At 43.5% G+C, this 25,894-nt stretch overlaps 1 protein-coding gene across 7 annotated transcripts in view; it reads left to right on the forward strand.

The window, feature by feature from the left end:
• CHD9 (chromodomain helicase DNA binding protein 9) overlaps positions 1–25,894 on the forward strand; it is a 184,272-nt gene that overhangs the window by 36,175 nt on the left and 122,203 nt on the right. For 4 of the 7 annotated variants that reach the window (XM_054696863.1, XM_054696867.1, XM_037515784.2 and 1 more), the window contains exon 1: positions 10,894–10,939. The exons of 2 other annotated variants lie outside the window; for them this stretch is intronic. The gene's annotated coding sequence lies outside the window, so the exon portion shown is untranslated. Of the gene's footprint in view, positions 1–10,893; positions 10,940–13,327; positions 13,882–25,894 lie in introns of those variants that run through there. One more of the 7 variants, XM_054696864.1, reaches the window with a different exon arrangement.

Here is a 25,894-nt window from a genome sequence, read left to right on the forward strand (position 1 = left end):
CTTTCAAAAAGTTTCAAAATCACTGAGTTAGTTTATTAGTGCTAATAGAAGGTATTAGTAGAGGTTTGTCGACTCTGAGGCCTGCAGCTCATCTGAATGATGGGTTTTCTCTCCATTTGCCACACTGCTTGTCTGCTTTACGATGGCTGCTAGCTCTGACCTCAGGCATACATCCAATTTGTAACCAACAAATAGGGGAAGATTCTGACACATTCCCCATTTCAATTGCTTGTTTGGGGAGATTTTCTCTCTTTGTTTTGGTGAACAGATGTTTTCCTATTATATTTTCCATATATAATGTAGCCATATTTGCGAGTAAAAAACCTTTTTCTGGTATGTATGTTTGATAAACTATGTCAACATTTCATAATGATCTGCAAATTCCAGGTGTTCTGCCACTCCAAAAAGCCTGTAAATCGTTCATTAGACTTTCAAAAATTCCCTTTAATTTAATGCTAGCCTACTATGTGCTGACTTTATGTGTATCATTGCTAAGCTTCAGATCATTAATCCTGCAAAGGAGATATTTTAGTCTCTTTTACTAGTAAATAAGGAGATCAAGGCTAGGTGAGGGTAAGACTTACCTGGACTATGTAGGGTTCTAACCCATACCTGTCCCCGCATATTCTCAACCAGTGTCAAAGGCTCTCGCCTTGAGAAGTTAGCAGGCGCTCTCCTGTTTCAAGATGTCCTAGGATCACCTGCAAAACTTCCCCGATCCTTTTATCTGCTGAAAGTCTTGGATGGAAGCTTATTAATTCAGAGCTGTTCAAGTTTGTTGTCCTCATCTTGACTGATAAGAAGGTCTCTGAATTTAAAGAGTCCCTTCCAAGCCTGGAATCTTCAGTGGGAAATGAAAGAACATTAGATGTGGGAATGGAAGCAAATTTTAGGGGGTGGCAAGTGGATTTTGTTAATGTGATTTCTGCACTGGCTGAGCTGAGTTTCTCCTGCTGCAAAGGAAATTGCTTTCCCTGTTTGTTGCACTACCTACTGTTCTGGTTTAATGGATTCAGTTTCCCCAGTGGCGGGTAGATGCTGAAGAGTGTGTCACAAAGCGTGTATTGATTGTGGACAATTTTTTTGTTCTGCACTTTGCTGGTCTCGTGATTTAGCCTTGGTCAATATTCCTAATTACCATAATCACTGGCTTTTTTTTTTTTCCACTTAAAAGTTCACCCAGAAGCCTCCCTGGTGGCCTAGGGTTTCAGTCTCAGCGCAATCACCGCTGCGGCCTAAGTTCGATCCCTGGCCGGGAAACTGACCCATATATGGCACAGCAGACCTCTCCTGTCTTGCCCGCTGCTCCCCTCAGCAGTGTATTTCAGTGGATCTGCCTGTTCTGCTCCCCATTCTGTCTCTAGTGAATCTTCTCACCCCCACCCCCAGCACTCCTGGCCTACACTCAGTTCTTGTGTGCATAAATAAATCTTTTTTAAAATAAGTAAATATTTTAAATAAATAAAATAAATCTTAAAAAATAATAAATAAATAGGTATGTATTTTTGCATAGAAGAACTGGAGTGTAGACCAGAGGTGCAGGGGGTGAGAGAATTCACCAGAGACAGAGTGGGGATCAGAACAGGTGGGCTGACAGAAATACACTGCTGAGGGGAGCAGCGGGCGGGGTCTGTTGCGCCCTGTGGGTCAGCTCCCTGGCCGGGGATTGAACTTGTGCTGCAGAGGCTGCGGATAGCTTCGTAGTGCTGAGACTTAACCCCTTGTGCCACCAGGGAGGCCCCTGATAGATTATTGATTGATAGATTAATTGACTCTGAGTTCTACAGCTAAATGAAGGGGGTTGTTGATAACTGTCTTATAGGAAAAAACAGAGAAGTATGCTGGAACTTACCTGCTTTGCTTTGAGGTTTTTTAGGGCAGGTACTGCAAATGAACTAAGTTCCTTGGATGCCTTTTCTCTTTCCTGAGAGGTTAATTTTTCATGAAGCACCTGCCTTACTCTGCCCCTTTGTGATAATGAGGCAGGTAGTTAGAAGTCACGGGAGTAGTCTGAGTTTGTCATTTTTCGTTGCTGAATAGTATTCCTTAGTGTATATAGACCACAGCTTCATGATCCAGTCATCTATTTTTTGGGCATTTGGGTTGTTTCCATTATCTTACCTATTGTTAATCATGCTGCAATGAACATAGCAGTGCAGGTATCCTTTTGAATTAACTTTTTTTGTGTTCTTTGGGTAGATTCCTAGGAGTGGGATTGCTGGGTCATATGGAAGCAGAGCAGGACTTTTAAACCTGGGCCACATGAGAGCTTTTAAACTTACTGACACCTGAGAAGCAGCACCCGGTCCTGGGCAGGGTGGAAGCAACTGTAATTTTTGTTTCCGGATAATTCTAATGTGCAGTCAGGTTTGAGAGTCTCCGATGGAGTTTCCCAGTGTCTTGCTCAAGATCAGGTCAGATTATCTCAAATGACAGCAGTTCTTTCTGCCAGAATATTACGGAGATGTCGGGTGAACGGTTCGCTCAGTGTGAAACACACCTTGTTGAGCGCCTGTGTTGTAGGTGCTGGGGGCACTGCCACGATCAAGGCTGAGTCTGTCTTCCTTTGTAGGTGAAGACACAAACAAACCCACAAATGGGATTGGGAGTGTGAAGATGGAAACACACTCAGGGGCCAAGGCAGGCCTCTCTAGGAACCACTTTTGCAAGAATGGAAGGAGAAGGAGCTACTCACCTAGAGCTCATGATAAAGCAGAGGGCCTTGCAGGTGGAAAGGGCTGGGGACAAGAACAGAAAAGACTCCGGTTGCTTTTGTTTTTCTAGAAAGAAGAGTGGCAGGTCGCGAGCGGACTCCAGCTTGACATTTCTTACAGTTTACACAAGTCACTCAGTGTGTTCTTGCCAAATAGTACACACTGTGCAAAGGAAACACAAAGACAGATTTCCTGCAAGAGTCAGGGCACTATGTGCTGAGCAGAGGTGTCCACGTTATTAGCCCAATGTTGCTGGAGAGGAAAGCAGACAGCTGACACTGTCATAAGCCGTGAGCAGGAAAATAGCCAATTACATAGCTAATATCCAGAGGAACTGGCCTAATCCTTTAGCCACTTGCCTTGCTGCTAACCTGAATACAGCCCATCACCATGGCCCACCTGGCCTCATTCTAGAAGACATTCCCTTCTCTGACATACCAGTTTGAGGTCTCTATCATCTATCAGTCGAACTTTCTGGAAGGTGGTATGTTTGTCAGATTATCTGTAATGTTGGAAAAATCCAGTATGTGCCTCTGTGACACCTAAATATTTCTATGAATTTCTTGTTTTAAGAAACATGGACCCAGCACCCTCCCTTGTTGTCACACAAGGCTACTTAAATTGCGCAAGGTCACTAACTGCTTAACATCTAATGGTAACCAGGGCAGAAAGCTATAATGATTTATTTTCATCAAAATGTTCTAAAGGTCCCTGTGCTCTTAAAATTAAAAAAAAAAAAAAAGGTTCAACTTAACCTGGACTTTTTTTCAAATAACCTGGAATTTTCCTTGGCAAGCATGTTGTTCCTCATTCACTAAAACAAACCATGGGGTTCAGTGCAAAGGAAACAGCAATAATTAAAATATATCCTCAGGGCCTCCCTGGTGGCACAAAAGGTTAAGTCTCAGCACTATCAAGCTATCAGCAGCCACTGAGGCCTGAGTTTGATCCCTGGGCAGGGAGCTGACCCATATGGCATAGCAGACCTCTCCTGTCTCCCCGCTGCTCCCCTCAGCAGTGTGTTTCAGTAGATCCACCTGTTCTGCTCCCCACTCTGTCTCTGGTGAATTCTCTCACCTCCCGCACCTCTGGCCTACATCCCAGCTCTTGTATGTATAAATAAATGAATCTTAAAAAAATATATATCTTCAACTAAAATGTCCAAGAATTCCACTACTCCCCAAATACCTTTATAATAGACATGAGTTCTGGTAAAATAGGAGCATTTCTGAAGATGATTGTGTCAAGAAAGATAGCCTTCCTTTAGCCATCCATCTTGGGTAAGAAAAAACTCACCCATATATTAAAAAAAAAAAAAAGACCCACAGAATTATGGTCATCGTTAAAGAGTCTGTTTTATTTAACGATAATAAATGAGTTTTGTAAGTTCTTCCCAAGACGTAAGTAGTTGTGTAAAGCCTGCCCAGTGGAATCTTGGAGAAAGATGGTGACCAAATTATTGTCACAGCTATAACTAATGAGAAAAAGTCAAGAAATATTCAGGGGAAATCTGGTGTAGTTTTCTCTTTTGGGGGGGCTTAAAAAGGCAAGATGGATTTAAATTGCACCAGGATCAGTTTCTTCTTGAAATCAGATGCCCATAAAACCTACAGACCAAAGCAGTTGATTAGAAAAGACACATCTGCAGTTTCCTTCAGTCATTAGGCTACATGATGGAGCTCATACCTGGTTTTTAAACCTGTTACAGTACCTATAAATGAAGATTAGGTATTACCAAAATTAACAGAAATAATTAGTGGGCATTCATTTTGGAAAATAATTTTCCACGGGGCCAAAAGGACCATGTCTGTCTTGCTCAGTGTTCTATTCCCAGTACCCGGCACCGTACCTGACTCTTACAGATACTCTATAAATATTTGTTGAATGCATTCATTTTGTAAATAGCAGCTATACGATGAGCATTTGATCCCTTCAAACTTGCTTAAGTTACCCAAAAGAATCAAATGCACAAAGAGAGGGAGGGAGATGCTCAGGGATGACTTGTCAAGGAAAACAGGGAAACCTCTTTTTCTCGAAGACCTTTTAGGATTAGGACAAGCAACTGTTTATAAAAGCAGAACAGTGGAAGATTTGAACTGTCAAGCAGACTCATGCTTTGAAGTATATTCCTGGCTAAAAGCAGGGAATAAACTAGATGAAACTCAGGAACTCTGTGGACTCTCTGATCTGCCCCTGATTAAACAGGGCTAAGAGGAAGGGCCAAAAGGACTGCCTGGCTGCACACATCCTTCGGAGGTTGTTATTATCAGCCACCTCTAGATTTGAAAACAGTGCTGGACTTGCTTTTAAGTGATTTTTGAGGTGCTTTAAGCTACAGCTAAAAGCCTCCCGAGCCTCTTTTCTATTTGCTTGACAGGAGCCCGAGAAAGAAGGCTGAAGGGCTTTCTAGTGGTATTCTTCACTTTCACTCCTGCTGTAAAAAAGAACCTGTGTTCTTCACCGGGTTAAGGACATTTTGCAACTCTGAGAGGCTAATGTGAAGTTTGCTTTCATTTACTGCTGAAGGATCTGTCATTCTTAGGGTGGAAATGTATCTGGACTCTTAGAGCTGCTAGTCATTGCAAAAAGATGGAAATTGTGTTATTGTCTATGATACAATGGGGCATAAAGCATTCAAACTGTGAAGCTACATAAAATACATAGCAAAAGACTAAAAAAGCATATTTTCACGTTTATAAGTACTTATCTTCAGTCTATGAAAGAACATTTTCTTTAGTGCCTCAACCAGCAAATGAATGTCAGTAGAGGGAGAAATTTTATATACACGTGTTCAACATTTATCAGTATTTATTGTTTATTCTTGTTATTATTATGGGAATAAAAAATCACACCCAGTTTTGTACATATTCATGATATATGTATTTATGTATTTTAAGGATTTATTTTATTAATTTATGCAAACAAGAACTGAGGTGCAGGTAGAGATGCAGGGGTGGGAAGTTTCACTAGGGACAGAGTGGGGAGCAGAACAGGCTGATCTACTGAAATACACTGCTGAGGGGAGCAGTGGGCAAGGCAGGAGAGGTCTGGTGCGCCACGTGGGTCAGCTCCCTGGCCAGGGATCGAACTCAAGCTATCGAGGTGATAGTGCTGAAACTGAATCCCTAGGCCACCAGAGAGGCCCCACTGTAACTATCCTAATGGATGTGAAGTAGCATTTCACTGCAGTTGTGACTTGCCTTTCACTAAAGCTAATAATGTCGTACATCTTCTCACATGCACACTGGGCAGGTTGCATATTTCCCTTGGAGGAATGTCTCTTCAGAAATAGTTTGCCCTGCCTCCCTGGTGGCGCAGGGGTTAAGTCTCAGTGAGCTATTGCCAGCCACTGTGGCCTGAGTTCAATTCCCGGCCAGGGAGTTGACCCACATGGCGCAGCAGACCCCACCTGCTGCTCCCCTCAGCAGTGTATTTCTGTCAGCCCACCTGTTCTGCTCCCCACTCTGTCTCTGGTGAATCCTCTCACCCCCACACGTTTGGCCTACACCCCAGCTCTTGTATGCATAAACACATTTTTAAAAAGTTTGTCATAAAAACTTTTTTTGAATTATCTTTTGTTGTTGAATTTTAAGACCTCTTTATACACTCCGGACAGTAGGCCCTTATCAAATGATGATCTGCAAGTATGGTCTTATTCTTTTTTAAATTTTTGGGAAAATTTTATTTATTTTTACATCATTGTTCATTTTTGTACAATATTTGATTTCTCCTTTCAGGTGTAGTCCCCATAAAATTCCCACCACCAAGTCACCCATGAACTGTCACCATAGTCTCTTGTGCTCTTTCCTTGAGTTTTGCTCCCTCCCCCTCCTCGCCCCCTGCTGAATGTCTCTGATCTACAGTGCCTGCTAGTTTTGTGTTCCCCCCTCCCCCGCCCCTTATTTGGTTCCCCTATATTCCTCCTGTAAGTGAAACCATCTGATATTTTTCTTTTTCCTTCTGACTTATTTCACTGAGCATCATCCCGTCCAGCTCCATCCATGTTGCTGCAAATGGCCTGAGTTTATCTCTTTTGATTACTGAATAGTATTCCATTATGTATATTGACCACATCGTCTTGATCCAGTCACCTGTTTTTGGACATTTGGGTTCATTCCATTTCTTACCTATTGTAAATAGTGCTGCAATGAATATAGGGGTGCAGGTTTCCTTTTGAATTAATGTTTTTGTGTCCTTTTGGGTCGATTCCTAGGAGTGGAATTGCTGGGTCACATTGCAGCTCCTTTTTTTTTAGTAATTTGAGGATCCTCCACCCAGCTTTTAACTTCACCCAGCTTTCCATAGCAGTTGGACCAGTTTTTATTCCCACCAGCAGTGTAAGAGGTTCCTTTTCCCCCCACATCCTCACCAGCATTTGTTGTTACCATTTTTTTTTAACATGTGTCATTCTCACTGGTGTGAGGTGGTGTCTCATTGTGGTTTTGATTTGCATTTCCCTGATTATAAGTGACGTTGAGCATTTTTTCATGTGCCCATTGGCCATCTGCATTTCCCTGTTGGAGAGGTTTCTTTTTAGCTCTTCTGCCCACTTTTTGACTGGATTCTTTATTTTGTGTTTGTTGAGTTGTGTAGTAAGTTCTTTGCTGATCTTTGATATCGGCCCCTTATCAGTTTTGTGGATTGCAAATATTTTCTTCCAACCTGTGGGGTGTTTCTTTGTCTCGGTTATTGTCTCTTTTGCTGTTCAGAAGCTTTTTAGTTTGATGTAGGCCAAGCTCTTTTCCTTCATTTTCTTTGTTTTGGGGGATTAGTTTTTAAAGATGTTTCGGAGATGTATGCCGTGGAATGTTTTGCTTATGTTTTCTTCTATGTATCGTATGGTTTCGGGTCTTTTACTCATTTTTTGAGCTGACCTTTGTGTATGGTGTGAGGTAGTAATCTTATGCATGTAGCAGTCCAGTTTTTCCAGCACCATCTATTGAAGAGACTGCCCTTATTCCAGTGCATATTCTTTGCTCCTTTGTCATAGATTAGTTGTCCATATACGTGTGGCTTTATATCTGGGTTTTTCAATTCGGTACCATTGATCTGTGTGTTTGTTTTTTGTTCCAGTACCATGCTATTTTAATTATTATGGCTTGGTAGTATAGTTTGAAGTCTGGGAATGTAATACATTCATTCTTCCTTTTTCTAGTCAGGAGCACTTTGGCTACTTGAGGTTTTGTGGTTCCATATGAATTTTATCAATTGCAAATATGTTCTCTCATTCCATAAATGTCTTTGCTCTTTCTTAATGGTTTCCCTTGAAGAGCAAAAAGTTTTCTATTTTGATGTTCAGGGAGACCCTTGAGAGGATTTAATCCTTCATTTTACTGTTTTAGGGTCTTGATTATATCAGATTCCTCCTCCCTCCAAAGGAACAGGTCCTAGAACATTGGTTCATGTTTCTCAAAACTTGCAAGAAAATGCCAAGTTTGATGTACATATTTGGTATATTTCTTTTTTGATAACCCAAACCAAAATGCTTGTAGAGGGAATTCGCCCTTTCATAAAGGTGCAGAAAATGTTACTGAAAGGTTGTTTGATAAGCATGGGATTGAAAACTAAGGCTAAAGGGAGGAATATAATATCATGGTTAAGAGGCATAGGCTTTAGGACCAGGGAGTTCTAAGTTTGCATCCTGTCTTTGACATGTAATGATTTTCGCCTGTAAATTGGGGGAAGTGATACCTTCCTCCTAGAGTGGTTGTGAAGGTGAAATGAAATGACAAATACAAGTGCCTGGACGAGTTACATTTCAGAGAACAGTACCTGTTGGACATACCTGTAGAGTGTTTGTTTGGTATGGAATAACACTTTCTGTAACAGTACAGCTCCCTGGTGACCTGTGTCTTCAGTTACAGGGTCTTTGTGCTTGAAAGGCCTCATGTAGGAATGGAGTCATTTTGCTCTACGGTGGGATAAAGAGGCCAGGAGAGCATGGCGACCCTTGTGTCTGAGCTCCTGTTGACTAGATGGAAATGATCAGGCAGTTTTTGGATGCTGGCAGTATTGATTATTGCCACAGAATGAATGGTAGTATTTACAGATCCAGCCTCTAAGTTTGGGGACTAAAGGCCATCTTCCCACTAATTTTGCCAAAGTCCACATAGCTACATAACCAAGATCACCAGTAAGATTTTAAAAATAAGGGGAAAACAGTCACTGAGCAGTCAAAAGAGATATCACAAAATTCATGTACTTAACCCACAGGAGGACTTCACAGAAAATCTTTACTCAAAACCTGTGAGTCAAAACTATTAAAAGTTTCTGGTCTCAGTTCATTGACTAGAAGCTTTAAGAAAATAGGAAAGAGGGTTGTTAGGTAGAAGAAAAGGAGAACTGTCAACCCAGTGGTAGGAAGGAGACAGAAAAAAAGCAGGTGTAAGATTAAAGATATAACAGCATTCTAGAAGCCACTTGCTGTAGGGACAGACAGATCTACATACTTTCGAAGGCGTTCATGGATCATATTAGAAGACAATAAAGTTGGTAATAATGATGCTGCTTGGTCATGCAGTGTAAGTAATTTTCAGTGGGTTGTGGTGAAAACGTGGCATTTGGGAGGGAGAAAGTTCTGTCAAGGAGCGAGTTGTCATTGACCCGGGGTACCTGATTCTCCTATGAAGCCAGATTGATGAGCTGTTACCAGCTTTCAGTTCAACTCAACAGGTTGAATTTGCAAACTAAAGCAGCATTCAAATAAGTAGCCTCGGGATCTCAGAGCCCAACTCCCTCCGAGCTGGCTCATCCTGGTGTGTGGTTGTTAGTAAGTATCCTTGAGGGGAATCAAAGCTGTAATTGTAACTTCTCTCCCAGCAGGGTTGCCTTCCAGGCCCTTCCGTATCTCAGCTCCACAGAGCCGCGTTGCTCTGCTCTGGAGGCCTTCATGGGGAGTTTAAAGAACGAAATGACTTGGCAGCTCGCACTGCCGCGCACCGCAGCCTTCCCTTCTGGTCATGCATAAACAAGGGCAGGGACATCGCCCCGCGCTCCTTGGTGGAGACAGAAACGCGAGAGGCTCCTCTCAGCTGTGAGGTGAATGTCAAACAGCACCCCCACTGCCTTTGCAAGGGTAACCGGCTTCCAGCCAGCCCAGGTGGGCCGGCTGAGGGCTGACACGCCATTATTCTGGCTCTTTCGCCATCTAATAAGGATCTCCGAGCTTAATTGGGCTGCAGGGCCAGCTCAGGGCCTGACCGAGCGACCCGTGCAATTTCAGAGCTGGAAGCTTCTGGGGACCTGGCGCAGCCTCCTGGGCTGCTGACGGGACAGCCGAGGCCCTGCGACACGCTGCGATTTCACGGGGGCCCCTCAGTTCATGAGTGACAGAGCGGGGGGCGGGGGGGAGTCCCCGCCTGCGGGGCGCGTGTCTTTCCAGCGCGCCCCACGCCCGCCCAGGCAGGTGTCACCCCGCCCCCCGCCCCCCTTTATGTGTCATCCTCCGTGGGCTCCGTCTTGCCCGCGCCGCGGGGAGCAGGAGGCCCGGGCTGGGCCTCGAGCGCGGCCCCCACCCCCGGCAGGTGCTCGGCCCGGCGGGCCCGCGCCGCCTCCGCGCCCCTGCGGCGGCCGCCCGGGTCCGGCGCGGGCCGGGGAGGGGCGGGCGGCGCGCGCGGGGGTGACCCCGGCGCCGACCCGCGGTCAGCGGGCGGCCGGGCGTGTCGCGGGCCTGACGTGGCGGCGGCGCGGGGCGGGGGCGCCGAGGGCGCGGCCTGACGTGGCGGCGGCGCCCGGGCTGCACTGCCCCGCGCCCCGGCCAGAGGGCGCCCGGCCCCCGCGCCTCCCGCCCGCGGGCCCGGCGCCGGAGTAACCGCCCCGGCGATTGGGTCGGCGGCGCGGCGGGGCCATGTTGGAGCGGGGCGGCGACCCCGCCCCCGCCGCCGCCCGCCGCCGCCCGCCTTCCCCCGCCGCCCCGGGCCGAGCGCGGCCGCCGAGCGCGGGGCCCGCCGAGGGGGCGCCTCCCTCCCGGGTCGCCCGCCGCGGCCGCGGCCCGGGCGGGCGCCGGCGCGCCCGCGGCCGCCCCCCGAGCCCCGGCCAATCAGCGGCGCGGGCACAAATATGCAAATGACGCGCCGGAGCCGCCGGAGAGCCGCTCGCAGGGGCTGGTGGGGTCGCGCCGGGGGAGCGGACGGGGCCAATCAGCGGCGCGCGGCGCGCGGGGGGCGGCGCCCTCCTCCTCCTCTCGCCGCCGCCGCGCGCTGACAGGGGGCCTGGCCGCGCCGCCGGTAAGTGCCGCCGCCGCCGCCGGGTGGGGCGGGCGGGCGGGGGCGGGGCCGAGGCCGCCGCGGCGCCGGCGGGGCCGGGCGCGGGCCGCCGGGCGGCCGCCCCCGCCGGGCGCCGCGCGTGTCAGCCGGGCGCGGCGGGGCGCGGGCTCCGCCATGGCGCGGGGCGCGGGGTCGGGCCGGGCCGCGGGGCGCGGCGGGCGGCGGCGGGCGCGGGGCCGCGGAGTCTCCGCACGTGCGGCCCGGCCGCCGGCCTGTCATGGCCGCGGCCCCCGCCCCCGGGGCGGCCCGGCCGCCGGCCTGTTGCGTCGCCCCGCGGTGCGGGCGGGCGGGCGGGCCCGGAGGTCGGGGCGCCCCGCGGCGGCCGGCCCCGCCCGGCGGCGCCCCGCGAGCCTGACAGGGCGCCCCCGCGGGGACACGGCCGCCCGCGGGCAGCGGGGGCCCCAGCCCCCCGCATCCGCCGCCGCCGCGGGGCGCGGGCGTGGACGCGGGGTCGGGGCGCCCCCCTGGCCGGGGCGCCCCGCCGGGGGGCCCTGGGAGCCGCTGGGGCGTGCGGCTCGGCCCCCGCCCCGCCCCCACCCCTCGCCGTCAGAGAAGAAGAAAAAGAATAAAACTTTTCAGAACAAAGTAGACAAGAATTTCTTTTTATTGGGGTGCCGACGCGGGGCCGCTCCCCCGCCTGCAAGTCGGGGGGCGACGCTGGGCGCGCTCCCGCCCCGCCCCGGCGCTCCCGCGCTGCAGCCAAGTTGATCCTCCTCCATAAAAGCAGATCGCGGCTCAGCTGCTCCGTCTTGCACGTTGCTGCGCCCCTTGCTCTGGTCCCCGCCGCCCTGGTCAGCTGGGCCGGGCTCCCCACCTGAACCTGCCGGGGACCTGGGCAGGTGCGGGCGGGGCCCGGGTCTGCAGCTCTGCAAGGACGGGGGTGCGGGGGGGGGGGGGGGGGGGGGGGGTGGGGGGTGGGGGGGAGGGCTTGAGGGCGCCTTGGGGCTGGGGGGGGCGCACACTGCGGGGAGGGGCGGGGGTGCACGGGGTTTGTCTCCTGTGCAGCGCCCCAGGGTGAGCAGAGCAGGGTTTTGCGTTGGGTTTACAGAACCTGAACTTATTAAATGGAACTTTTTGCTCACAGGCAGCCCCGCGCCTTCCCTGTTACAGTTATTTGATAAATATTTGTTGACTGTCCTGGTGCAAGCAAGGCCGACCTGCGTGATGACTCTTCTCAGACCTGTTTGTGTCTGTGGCTTTAGCAATTCACATGAAATATATTGTGCTGCAAAGTATTGACAGACCTCAAATCCTTGGGGAGTCTCTGATGAATTACAGGTCACATGATAGGATATAGACATGAAATGCTCTGGGAGGAAGTAGCTGTCTTCCAGATTTGGTGACTGTGTCCCTGATAGTTTTCAGGGGAGTGATTATTGTAGAGTTTTAAAAAAAAAAAAACAAAAAAAAACCTTATGGCTGATGAGGAGAACATGCTGTCCTGAGGATCTAGGAAACTGTGGGACCGGTCACGCCTTCTGGACTTCACGGTGTGTGCATTGGAGGGAATCGAAACTCTTGTCACTTTACTAGGTGTGCAGTTAGTCAAGTTTCTTAACCTTGGTCAACCTTAGTTTCCGCCAGTTTTACAAGGCTGTGACTTTACCCCATGAGCTCTGTCCTCTGATATACAAAAAGTATACTTGGGTTTAAGTATTAAAAAAAAAAAAGAGCCAGGGAGGTGGAGATAAAGGTGCTATCTGTTGACCCTCACAGAAAAGAACATTTTCGAAAGCATAATCTCAGGTGGTCAGGTGCGAATGAAGATAGGAAAGCAATGTTATCTCTGAAAAAAAGCCCATGACAAGATGAATAAAAGTATAGAATTTTCAACTTGAAAGTGCCTTTAGAAACTTTTAACTCCTAATCCTTTATCTAATGTAATTGAATGCCTTCTAGAAGGCATTGCACTAAACCTTGGCGGTTTAGAAAGAAGACAGAGCTGGGCCTCCCTGGTGGCGCAGCGGTTGAGCACTGGGCTGTGAAGCTGCCCGCAGCCTCTGCAGCGTAGGTTCGATCCCCGACCTCCGGGCGAGGGTCCCACATGGCGCGCAGACCTCTCCTGCCGCCCGCTGCTCCCCTCAGCAGTGCGTTTTCGTCCTTCTGCCTGCTCTGCTCTCCCCCTCTGTCTCTGGTGAATTCTCTCACCCTCCCGTGCTTCTGACTGTACCCAGTGCTTGTATAAATAAATAAATAAAATCTTTTAAAAAAAAAAAAAAAAAGAAAGAAAGAAGACAGAGCTGAGGATAGGACTTCGTGTATGCATTTAAGAGGCGGGAAGTGCACTATAGATAATACAGTAAAAGCTGTAGAAGATTTTTTTTTAAAGATATATATTTTAGTTTTTTTATACTTTGTAAATATGACTTGCCATATTCCAGTTTTACAGTTGTCTTCTAACGCCGTGTGTCTTTACTTACTTCCTTGTTTGGGCCTTGCTCCCATATATCCCACCTCTGGTTTTTACCTGTCCGAATACTCAGGAGAAACTCTACCTGTGAATAAAATCATTCACTTGTCAGTGTAGCCCTTAGAGATTTCTCCCTCCCATGAGATCATAGCATTATTATTTGTCTCCCTGATTTGACATGTACAGCTTCCTGACATGTCTTCTGCAGTAACGCTTTGCTCCTCCCTTTTAGAAATAGTTGGAAAGCTGATCAAGCGACAGTGGGAAGCCCAGAGAAGGGAAAGGCACTCACCCTTTATTCTCTGGACTCCAGGTTGTTCTTCATTAAAACAATCATGAAGTACATATTAAGCGATTCCTTAATTTTATGTAATAAAACAAACTTACTGTTTTCTGCCTCTGTAGCATCTGCAACCTAATAGTGGAAACAGAACATGAACAAGTAAATAAACAGATGTGAAATTACAACTTGTAATGACTTCAGTAAAGGAAGGTAAGAGTGCTGTGAGAGAAAAAGGATTTTAGGTCGTGTGGGCAGGGATGACTTCTCTTAACCACTGATACAAACATCAAGAAGTAGCCAGGCAGGAAGAAGTTTCCTGGAAGAGAGGAAAATACGAAGGTAAAGCTTAGTGTGTTTGAAGAAATGAAACAAGTTCAGGATGGCAGAAGCATAACCATATAGAGGAGAACTGTGCAGGAGAAAATGAGGCAGAAGGCAGATCACACTGGGCCTTGCAGGGCCTGCTAAAGTCTTAGGGCTTTACTAAGAACATTGCTGTCATGTGTGATTTCGAAGCCGATAATATGCTTTAATTTAGATTTGAAAAATCTCACTGGTTGAGAATGAATTGGTGAAAGACAAGAGTAAAAGCAAAGAAACTCTAGTAATGGCAGTTGTCCAGGCTGGTTAGGTGTCCATGGTGGTAGTTGGAAGGAGGGCAGCAGCATGGAGGTGCAGGAAAGAGCAAGGACATACAGGTATGGGTAGAAACATTGGCAACGTGGTGCTGGATCGGATATTGAAGGAAAGATATCAAACATGTCCTCTACATTTCTGGCTTGAGGAACTCCATAGATGGGTGGTGAAATTTGCTCACACAAATAAGATGAGGGGAAGAAAAGGTTTGGCAGGAAATCAAGTTTTGAACACCATCCCCAGTGTTTCAGAAGGTGGTGGGGACTGCCTTCTTCTGAGCACAGAGGCCTCAGTCTGGATTGCTCTCTCTCTGTGTGACATCATACTGTGACACATGCCTAGTGTGTGTTTTGAGAGGAAGGAGTGAGCTGCATATTTATGCTAGAAAAGTTGATAATCAAAGTATTTTTAACAATGCACTGCAGCTTCTGAAAGTTTATTTGCAAATATTTTAATACAGGTTATATTGATTTTGAAGTTAGAGGGAAAAAGTTAACTAGAATATAGTATTAGATCAGTTTACATATTATTTGGGTGATGGGACAAATACAAAAGTCTGTTAGTCCTGATAGTTTCAGGACAGTAACACTCTTTAAAAGTTATTAGCTTTGTTGACAGTCTAATATTAAATTTATCATTTTTAATGAGGCTTCTGGTGCTTATGAGTAGAAATAATAGCACAGGTCATTAATAGCTATTATTTATCAAATAACTGTAGCTAATGATATTTCTGTTATTAACTGAAGTTAACCAAGTGAATAATTTTTTATTATACTTTACAACTTTTTTTAGCCAATAATTTAAAACATAATCATTGCCACAAAGGGCCATGATTTGAAACCCTGCAAAAATAATTTTTCTTGTCCGTTGGTCATTTCAGTTTCAGTTTACCTGGCTAAGCAGCTACAGTATAAAATATATTACATTTTATTTTATTGGAAATCAATGGCTGAAAGATAACTGTTAATATATAGTTCTTTTGTAAGAGGAAGGAAAATAGGTTATGTGGTTAGGTGTCATATTTTGCATTAAATTTGTTTTTTTTAATCTTCAAGTTTTGTGCTTTATAACAAATGGAGTAAATTAAAAATTATTCTTTTTTCATGGAAGTAACTGACTATCACTCATTTTCTTTTTCTCTGTATTTTTGATTATGTTATCTTTGCAAATATTATCTTAAGAAAGACAAATGTTCATTAAGATTTTTTCGTCCACTTGAGGACCTGTTAAATTACAAGTCTAGTGATTTAACATTATAGAAACTGAGATACAGAGAACCAAATTTGCCCAACGTTTCTAGTAGTAGGAAATATTTCATTTCAGATGATGTATAATTTAGTGTATTTGCTGCATATCCAATACACTTAAAAGTTCTGCTTAAATTCTTTTCAAGACCATCCTGTATTTCTTTACCAATTTTTTTGAATGATGTATTCTAACTGGTGATTTATAAATATTTACTTATGCTTCATGTTGTTACAGTTTTTTTAAACTTATGTTAGACATTCAGAAAAGTGCACAAATCCTTAGTGTAACTCTGTGACATAGCAAAGTAAACACGTCTCTAAAACCAGTACCCAGGTCAAGAAATAGGGTGTTACTGGTACCCCACAAGCTACCTCAAACTCCTGTCCAATTATCATTTCCCTTCTCCCTTCCCAGAAGTAACCATAGTGCAAACTTATTTTTTTTTAAATTTTATTTTCTCGCATTGTTGTTCATTTTTCTACAATATTTGATTTCCCCCCTCAGGGCTAGTCCCTATAAATCTCCCACCACCACATCGTCACCTGTCACCATGGCCCTTGTGCTCTTCCCTCCCCTGTTTTCACTCCTCTCCCTCCACTTCCCCTGCTGGAGGCCTCAGATCTAAAGTTTCATTGTGCAAACTTTTAAAACCATAGAGTAGTTTTGCCAGTTTTTGAACTTTAGGTAAATGGACTCCTATAGCATGTATGCTTTTGCTAATTTCATGTCGCTGAGACTAAGGTGTGTTTCTCCAAGTTTGTAGGAGTAGCTTGTTGGTTTTCATAGCTGTTGATGCTAATATACGATGGATACGTTTTCTCCTCAGTTTGGGGCTGTTAAGAATAATACTGAGACAAACGTCCCGTCATGTCTTCTGGTGCACAGGTTCCCAGAGAGTATATATTTCTAGAAGTGGAAAAGTTTGTCATGGGTATCCACTGTTGTTGTTCTTTTAAATTATATTTTCTTACATCATTGTTAATTTTCGGACGGTATTTGATTTCTCCCCTCAGGTGTAGTCCCCCTGGTTCTCCCACCACCGTAGCACCTGGTGAGCATCACCGCAGTCCCTTGTGCTCTGCCTTCCCCTGTTTGGATCCATTCCCCAACCCCCTCCCCCCCAACACCATGTATGCCTCAGGTCTCTGGTTAGCTTGCCAGTTTTGCCTTTTTCCTAACGCTTTGTTTGGTTTCTCTATATTCCACATGTAAGTGAAACCGTTTGATATTTATCTTTTTCTTTTTGACTTTTTTTGTTTAGCATAATCCCTTCCAGCTCTCCATGTTGCTCTAAATGGCATGAGTTTATCTTTTTGGATCGCTGAGTAGTACTCCATTGTGTGTACAGCTAAACATATGTTTTAACTTTAGCAATAATGCCATACAGTTTTCCCGACGTGTTGTTTCGGCTTACATGTCTCTTTGTAGCACATGAGAATTGCAATTGCTATTTGAAAAATCATGTGCTTTTAAAAATCTAAAGAGGACTGTTTGGTGGTGAATAGCTATTTCATCTAGATGAGATATAATACAAAGGCATATGAAATAACAAATATGAAGATTTTTTTTTCAAATATGAAGATTTTGCATTCAAAAATTAATATCCATGTTGTGCCTGTTGGATTACAGCAGATTTGAACAAGATAAAATTTTGTGTTGAGGCTATAGTGAAGTAAAAGATACTTTCTTTACTAAATTCTTCAGAATGTATGTTTTTATTTTAAAAGAGTGAGTAGTACACCATTTTAGGAGATATGACTTGGGAAGAATGAAAAAATAGATATGTATAACTTAAATATTGAAAGAGCTACAGGAAGAAAATGTTAGTCTAAATGAATTTGATAGCTATTAGATGAAATGTGCGTGACACTTTGAAGTAAGGCCCTAGGGAGGAAGGCAGTGGCATCAGAGAAATGTCTTCTTATTCCTGAGACTATAGGAATGGTTCAGAAATGGCCAAAGTTCCCCTGGCTCCTGAGAGAGGGGTGCCTCTCACTGCATACTCAGGGACGCAACTGTTGCATTTTTAGTATCCTTTTGGTCAGAGATTTCAAGGAGGGCCCTGAGATGTTACATGGTTTCATCAAAGTACTGGGAAATTGGGTTTTAAATCTTTATACTAGCAGTAAGAAAAGCATTTTAAAGAACTAATTTAAAGAAAATTATTCCAAGAAAAATGGAATTGAGTTTCCATTTGGAAACAGATTTAAGGATTTCGATGCAAAGTTACATTTTAGCGGATGTTTTGAGGAAGATGTGTCAACATTTGACTGAATTTGAAATGCTAAGTAAGTGGATTTGATAGAAATGAAATTACTTTATAGAAGCTTTTGTCTATTAAACTACTTTATTTTTGTAAGATGATTTGTACATAGAAGAACTGGGGTGTTTGCCAGAGGCGTAAGGGTAAGAGGATTCGCCAGAAACAGAGTGGGGAGCTGAACAGGTGGATCTACTGAAGTGCGCTGCTTGGGCGAGACAGGAGAGGTCTGCTGTTCCCTGTGTAGGTTAGCTCCCTGGCCAGGGATCGAACTCTGGCCACAGCAGTGAGGCCCAGTTAGACTACTTTAAATCAGCCAGAAAAGCAAGGAAAGCCATAAAAAGGAAAATCCAAGATAGCGTAGTATCTTAGAAGCTAAGAATTTCCAGAAAGCAGAGAGGTTAATTGAGTTGAGTTTAGAAAACAAGTTAAAGGTTTTTGTTGTGGTCTAGGCAGGGTGGTGGCTGCTTAGATAATTAAGTCTTTTTAAAAACACTCAGAGCTGAATAAAAGTGGTGGATGGGATGCATAGATGATTGGAAACCTCAGAGAGAAGATGAAATTTGAGGCTAGCTTCTGTTGTCACTTGGGTTAGTGATGGCAATGTTCAAAGACTGCCTTTGAGGAAATGTTTGGATTTGGCTAAAAAATTCCTGGTCACCTTTGAAAGTATAGTTGCAGTGATTTTATGGGGGCAGAAACGAACATGTATAAGATTAACCAGCAAATGGATATTTATTTGGAAATGGAGGCAGTGGATCACTTACTTTCAATATTTGTCACTGAATAGAAGGCTAGAAATAGGATGATTTTGTTTGTGCACTAGTTGTTCTTGTTGTTCAAATAGGGTCCTGATGCCTTAACATAGAAGGGGGAAATAGCCCATTGCAAGGGGGATGGTTAGAGATGTCCAGAGAGATGGAAGGTGAGTGTAGGTTCCTTTGAAAGGCTAGTTTTCTTTGCAGAAGTCATGTTTTGTCTTCTATTAGTAAAAAAAAAAAAAAAAAAAAAAAAAGAGGAATAGATGCAGGGAAAGGTATGTGCTTCTGAAAAGACAGCTGGTGAATTTCCACTGGAGAACCTCAGAAGACTAAGTTGTCCTGAGTGAGAATGGCAGAGTTAAAGTGAAGGCTTGAGGAGAGAAAACAAAATAACTGCAAAAAGCTAACCTAGAAGCAGAGGAAATGAGTTTAAACATTCCCAAGCAAAAGCAAGGACTACATTGAAGGTAAAGTATAGAATTAACCTTGGATTAATAAGGTGTTGGGCATATAAGAAATATTATAAACATTACACATATTCAGAAAATGTTAATTGGATTGAACTGAAATGAACAATTCACATTTAATATCTTAAGGCTTGAGAAACACTTTGAAATTCTTAGCTCAATTAAGATAGAGTGTTGATCGATGTGTACGCTGTAAACCTTGCTTAAACCTACCAACTTTTGGGTACTTTATTAAAGCCAAATATTCTCTATTGTCAGGATTCATCAAATTTCAAGATCAGAAGGGATTTTAGGATTATTCAGCCAGACTGACTAGTGGGCTTCTTTTTATAATATCTCTATTGAGATCTTGGTTAGCCTGTTTTAAATTTGAACATGTAACTCTAGTAATATGAAACTTGTCTTTGTCTTTGGACAGCTGTATTTCAAATTTCTTTTTTATATTGAGCCAAAGTAATTTTCCTTACTGTTTTCTGGGCCCTGTCATTCTAGATCTGTCACTTGGGGTCCTGTAAGTCACATGAATAATGGTATGGAAAATGAACAATAGACCATGTTAGAAAGACAATAACTAGATTGCGTGAGTGAATTACAGTGGATGTGGAGAGATTATGGGCTGGTAACAAGAGCCAAGACAAAGTTTGAAGGGCCCGTATTCAAAGTTACATTTTTATGTGGTCAACATTAGGGAACTATCAAAAGGGTTTCCATTGGCAAGTGACATGATCATCTGGTCACAGTGTGCTCAATAGATTAAAATGGGGAAATACTTTAAGCAGAAAGGCCAGTTAGAAAGATACTAACCAAATAAACATGTAGGGGAAGGATTCTGGAAGCAAAATAATTTGTTTGACTTTGGAGCTATTGAGTTTTATAGCTGTGGAGAAATCCAACTGGAAAAGTGGTACTGGACACGAGGATTTAAATGTTGTCAGTGTGTAGATGTTTGTGGATAAGCTTACCCAAGGAGGATGGTGGCTATAGTAAGAAGAGAAGAGGGCTGAGGAGCGAGAAACTTGGAGAAGCATGGTTTCATGTAACTTCACCAATTTGGTGACTATCCTGTAAATATGTCCCTTTTGTCTACATTGTGGTTTTAAAAAATTCTCAGGGATGACTACATTTACCAGATTTGGTGTGACCAGCATAAGTAAGCAGGACATTTTGTTTAACCAGTTTCCTGTTGCTGGACATATAGGCTATATTCAACCTTTTGCTGGAGCAAGTAATGTTTCAATAAATACCCTTGAATCTGTCATTTCACTTGTACGTCAACTTATTTGTAAACTAAATTGCTAGAAGGGAATTTGCTCAAAGAATATGTACATCTGAGATATTTATGAATGTTAGCAAGTTTCTCTCCTTAACGTTTACCATTGTAGACTGTCCTGCCAGGAGGATATGAGAGTGTTTTTCCAGTTTCACCACTGTATATTATCAAACTTTGGGGTCTCTATCAGCTGATAGGTGAAAAAAAGGGTATTCAATGTGGTTCTAATTTGCATTCTCTCATTTTGAATGAGTATATGAACTTTGCCAATGTTTCTATTAGCTATTGGTACTTTCTTACTATTTATGGGAAATTTTGATGCAAGAAATGAGTACTTCGGGCCTCCCCTGGTGGCGCAGCAGTTGAGCGCTGGGTTGCGGGGCTGCCCGCAGCCTCTGCAGCGCCGGTTTGATCCCCGGCCACCGGAGGAGGGTCCCACGTGGTGCGCAGACCTCTCCTGCCGCCCGCTGCTCCCCTCAGCAGTGTACTTCATCAGTCTGCCTGCTCTGCTCTCCCCTCTGGCTCTGGTGAATTCTCTCACCCTCCCGCGCGTCTGACTGTACCCAATGCTTGTATAAATAAATAAATAAATCTTTAAAAAAAAAAAGAAAAGAAAAATGAGTACTTCAGTGAGTTGTAGATGTTATTTTTCTGTTTGCTATTTTTCTTTTATAATCTAATTTATGAATCCATGGTTATTTAATTTATATAATCTGATTAATGAATCTTTAATGAGATCTGAATTTTGTTCCATGAATAGCAGCCAAGGTGCCCCTGTCTGTTTTTCTTTTTCCCAAGTACTTTCAAGGCTTTTCATTTCTGTCATTTATATCTTTGATCCATTTATAATTTATCTTATTTTGAGAATAAGCCACAGGTCTAACTTTGCTTTTGTCAGATGGTCACCCAATTGTCTTGTTATTTTATAGTTCATTCACCACCCCATCCCCCTTTGAGATACTATTTTCCAATATATACTATTTTCCAATATATCTGTCTTCTCGTGCGCCAATACATGGTGTTTTGACAAATGAGATTTTATAATGCTTTAATGTCTGATAGGGTTTCTTCTGACTCATCCCTCTTCTCTTTCTTAGCTGTGTTTTAGTTTGTTTTTCTGTGTTAACTTTAGAAACACCTTGTCTACCTTAGGGGGGGAAAAAAAACTTGGAATTTTTATTGAAACTATCTTAATTTCAGAAATTGTTATACAGAGAGTACATATGTTTATAATATTGAGATTTTTATCCAAGAACATGCTATAAAAATATTTGAATTGACTGTCAGCATTTAACAATAAAGAAGTGATCCAAAGGCAGAGAAGAATTTCCAACTCCTCTTTAAAAATTAGAAGCAACAGGGCCTCCCTGGTGGCTCAAGGGGTTAAGACGCAGCACTATGAAGCTATCTGCAGCCACTGCAGCATGAGTTCGATCCCTGGCCAGGAAGCTCCCCACAGGGCGCAGCAGACCTCTCCTGTCTTGCCTGCTGCTCCCCTCAGCAGTGGATTTCAGTCAGTCTGCCTGTTCTGTTCCCCGCTCTGTCTCTGGTGAATCCTCTCACCACCACCCCACCTCTGGCCTGTACCCTAGTTCTTGTGTGCATAAATAAATTAATCTTTAAAATTTTTTTTAAAAATTAGAAGCAACAATTAACTGAAACTGACTGAAAGTTTTAGGTTGCCTTAGTTCTCTCCTCATCAGCTTCATTCATTATGTCACCTTCTGGCTTCTGTAGAATCTACATCCCAAGTACATTAGTGGGGTTGGTTGTCTGCACTGAAAGCAAGGCCCTGTACTTAGAAAATACTAAGTTTGACCATGGCTCCATTCTTTTGAGATTCTTTTGTATCTTGGTTTTGTTAATTAATTCTGCCTTCCAATTAAAACATCACCTTGTTAACCAGATTTTCTATATTGTCACTTACGTTAATAATAAATATTGAACCAGATAGTTTGAGAATAGAAATTCTGCAGTATATTACTGGAAAATTAATTACTACTATTTGAGTGTGGTTATTCAGCTAGTTACTAGCATTTTGTCACATAACTTTACTAACACAAAGCTAGTAAGGAAACCACAAGTTCTTTACTGTCCACCAGCGTGTATATAGAACCATAAGGAAATTAGTAACTTGGGACGGAGAGTTGAAGTTTCATCTCTTTAAATACTAAGCCTTTTATTTTAGTCATTTTGGGCAGAGTTTTTCACTTTTCTATAAACTGGGAATATTTTGCTATAACTTTGAGAAGAGAAGCTTTGGAGGAGACATATGTCTTGAAGAATTTGGAGGTTAGTCATAATTAGGTTTATTTTAAATAGTCTCAATAAGGATGCCTAGGAAGGCTGGAGGCAAACTGACTTGATGTAAAGAACTTTCTACCAGGCATTTAAGTACAGTGTAGCAGCCTTAACAGTGGATTTTAGAAGTCCACAGATCAATTAAAAAAAAAAAAAATAAATGAACTCAAACTTGCCAACTTTTTATTTTGCCAAGTAAGAATATTCTTTAAAATAATATCCCTACCATTATTTTATTTTCAAAAATGTTTCTGGATACAACTTAAGTATACCCAGTGGTCATCGAAAGAGTTCCTATTTGTTATCTAAAAACAACTTCAGCCTCCAGTGATAACAATTTCACCATAGTAAAAATGTGTTAGGCCATGTTCATGCAGAGAACACGTTTTAACCTGTGAAGTAGCTCCCTGTTGCCTCTAAGATAAAGTCCAGATTTCTTCACATGGAAAATAAAAGCCCTACACACCTGCCCTGTGGTTGCCTCTCAACATCTGTGTTTGGCTGCTCTGTGTTCTGGCTGCACCACACTCAGAGCCATTACTGAAATGCCCTGCCTGCCCTCCCTCTGGGCACTCCTTTAGGGTTTCCTCTGTGCTCCTGCAGGTTTTAGGTACAATCCCGTAGAGTGAAGGGATTATAAAAGACTCGTTTACTGCCCTCCTAGGAGTTGCTGCTTACCTGTCGAGACGGTATTTTACCTTTTGTTTTTTTTTAAAGCACTTTATAGTTCATCCTTACGGCAGACAGCCCTGCAGTTAATAGGTTGTATTTGTTATTTTTGGTTTTGGACTTTTTACAGATGTAAACAAGAAAGTATGTGATCTCAAGGTCATATACATATAGCTCCAAGAGGGTAGAACCAGGACTGTGGTCAAAGTTATTTTTTTGTGGTGTTTTGTTTTTAATTCAAGCATCATGTTCTTGCTAATTTCCATGCAGTCCTTCATTGAGTAAAATTTACTGCTTGCCTAGTAGGTGAGGCCACATAGTAAGGATACAGCGATGATAAAGGTGTTCCTTTTTTCCAAGAGAGGGCATTCTCGTGGATAAAAAAGGTTGATGTTATCACAAGGCAGTGTCAGGTTTGTGGTCAGCACAGGTTCTTAGAGCTGAGTTGGGTGAGGTTGGCCATAGTAGGTGAATCCAAAGCTGAATTTTCTCCAAAGTATAAATTTGAAATAGCTATCAGTAACTCAAACAAAATAAAATTAATGTAGCACAAACGTAATGCTGCATGGAATTGTTGAAGAGATTCACCAATTCAATTATTCACTGAATAATTTGATGTGGATCAATAATTATATTAAGTAGGATGAAACTAGTCATGTGTAGAGCTTACTGGGAAGACTGATTTACTTAGACAAATATTGAGGGGCCTATTTGGAGAATAAGGGAAAAAACAACACTGAGGAAACTCAGTTTATCTCTAAAGTGCTATAGGGGCCTCCCTGGTGGCACAAGGGGTTAAGACACAATCTCTGAAGCTGTCTGCAGCCACTGCAGCATAAGTTCGATCCCCAGCCAGGGAGCTACCCACATGGCGCAGCAGACCTCTCCTGTCTCCCCGCTGCTCCCTTCAGCAGTGGATTTCAGTAGATCTGCTTGTTCTGTTCCCCGCTCTGTCTCTGGTGAATCCTTTCACCACAACCCCCACACCCCTGGCCTGTACCCCAGTTCTTGTATGCATAAATAAATAAATCTTTAAAAAAAAATAAAATGCTATAGCGAGAGAACATATTGGGTGATCTTATTTTTACTCTTAAGGCCCAGTTCAGATGTTACCTCTTCTCTATACCTTTTCTGACCTTTTCCACATGTTTTTATTGTATTTTTTTTTTTAAGATTTTATTTTTGCATAGAACTGGGGTGCAGGCCTGAGGTCTGGGGCATGAGAGGATTCACCAGAAACAGAGTGGGGAGCAGAACAGGCGGATCCACTGAAATACACTGCTGAGGGGAACAGTGGGGAGACAGGAGAGGTCTGCTGCGCATGTGGGTAGCTCCCTGGCTGGTGATTGAACTCAGGCCCTGGAGTTGGGCCTTTACAATAGTGCTGAGACTTAACCCTTAGGCCACCAGGGAGGCATCCACATGTTATTGCTGTCTCACCTGTGCTACCTCTCTACCAAGACATGCATCTTACTATTTGTTTATGTGTTTTCTTCCCCTCTAGATTATTAATTTTTGAAAGCAAGATTCTGTTCCATTGATATTTGAATCCATTTGTATGATCATGTCATTGCATCAAATGTAAAAATGAAGTTCAATAAGTACTTTGATTTTTTTTTTTTTAAAAGATTGATTTATTTATGCACACAAGAGCTGGGGTACAGGCCAGAGCTGCGGGGGATGAGAGGATTCACCAGAAACAGAGCAGGTGGCAGAATAGGCAGACAGACTGAAATACACTGCTGAGGGGAGCAGCGGGCGAGACAGGAGAGGTCTGCCTCGCCATGTGGGTTCTCCCTGGCCGGCCAGGGATTGAACTCGTGCTGCAGAGGCTGCAGACAGCTTCATAGTCCGGTGTTTAATCCCTTGTGCCACCAGGGAGGCACAAGTACTTTGATCTTGATTCTAAATATTTGTCTCAACCCTAGAAGAATTTTTTTCTCCAAATATTAATGTACTTAATTGATAAGATACTCTTTATCAGTACTCCAACTTACATTTCTGTCATTATTTTTCACTTTTCTCCCTTATTTCCCCTCTGTAATCGTTATGTTGTTCCTTAAACATACACTTACTTTCTTGTTGCTATTTCTTTGTTCCTGAATCCTCTGCCTGGGCTTTCCTTCCAGTACCTTTATGGGTATATACTAATGGCTCTTTTCTCTTTATATATCACCATACAGATGAACTTTTGCCTCTCTTAGGCCATGGTTTTGTATTTTGTTCAATATATGATGTGCTATTTTTTGGCCATTACGCCATTCACCTCCCATTTAGATGCTGAACTTCCCGAGAAGCAGGAACTTTGGCAGCTTCTACAGAGTTCTTTAGGGTAGAATAGATGGTCTGTAGATAGTCACTTAATTAAAAAGTAAGTTAAAATTAAAGAGGACCTTAAATGTGAGCACTGTGTCAATTGTAGTTAAGCTGTCCAAATCAGAAAACACAGCCTTATTAGGTTTTATGGGTATTTTTCATAGTTCATCTTTAGTCCTATTTTATAACTAATGTTGAATTCTATAATGTCACACGTGTGTATCTCTTGGTATTGTATTGGTGTCTGTGTTCATTTTCTTTATCATTAGATGTCTCTCCTTTGTACTTTTATCAA

Source organism: Talpa occidentalis, unplaced genomic scaffold, assembly GCF_014898055.3.
Source record: "Talpa occidentalis isolate TD23 unplaced genomic scaffold, MPIMG_talOcc4v2.1 talOcc4.17, whole genome shotgun sequence".
NCBI lineage: Eukaryota > Metazoa > Chordata > Mammalia > Eulipotyphla > Talpidae > Talpa > Talpa occidentalis.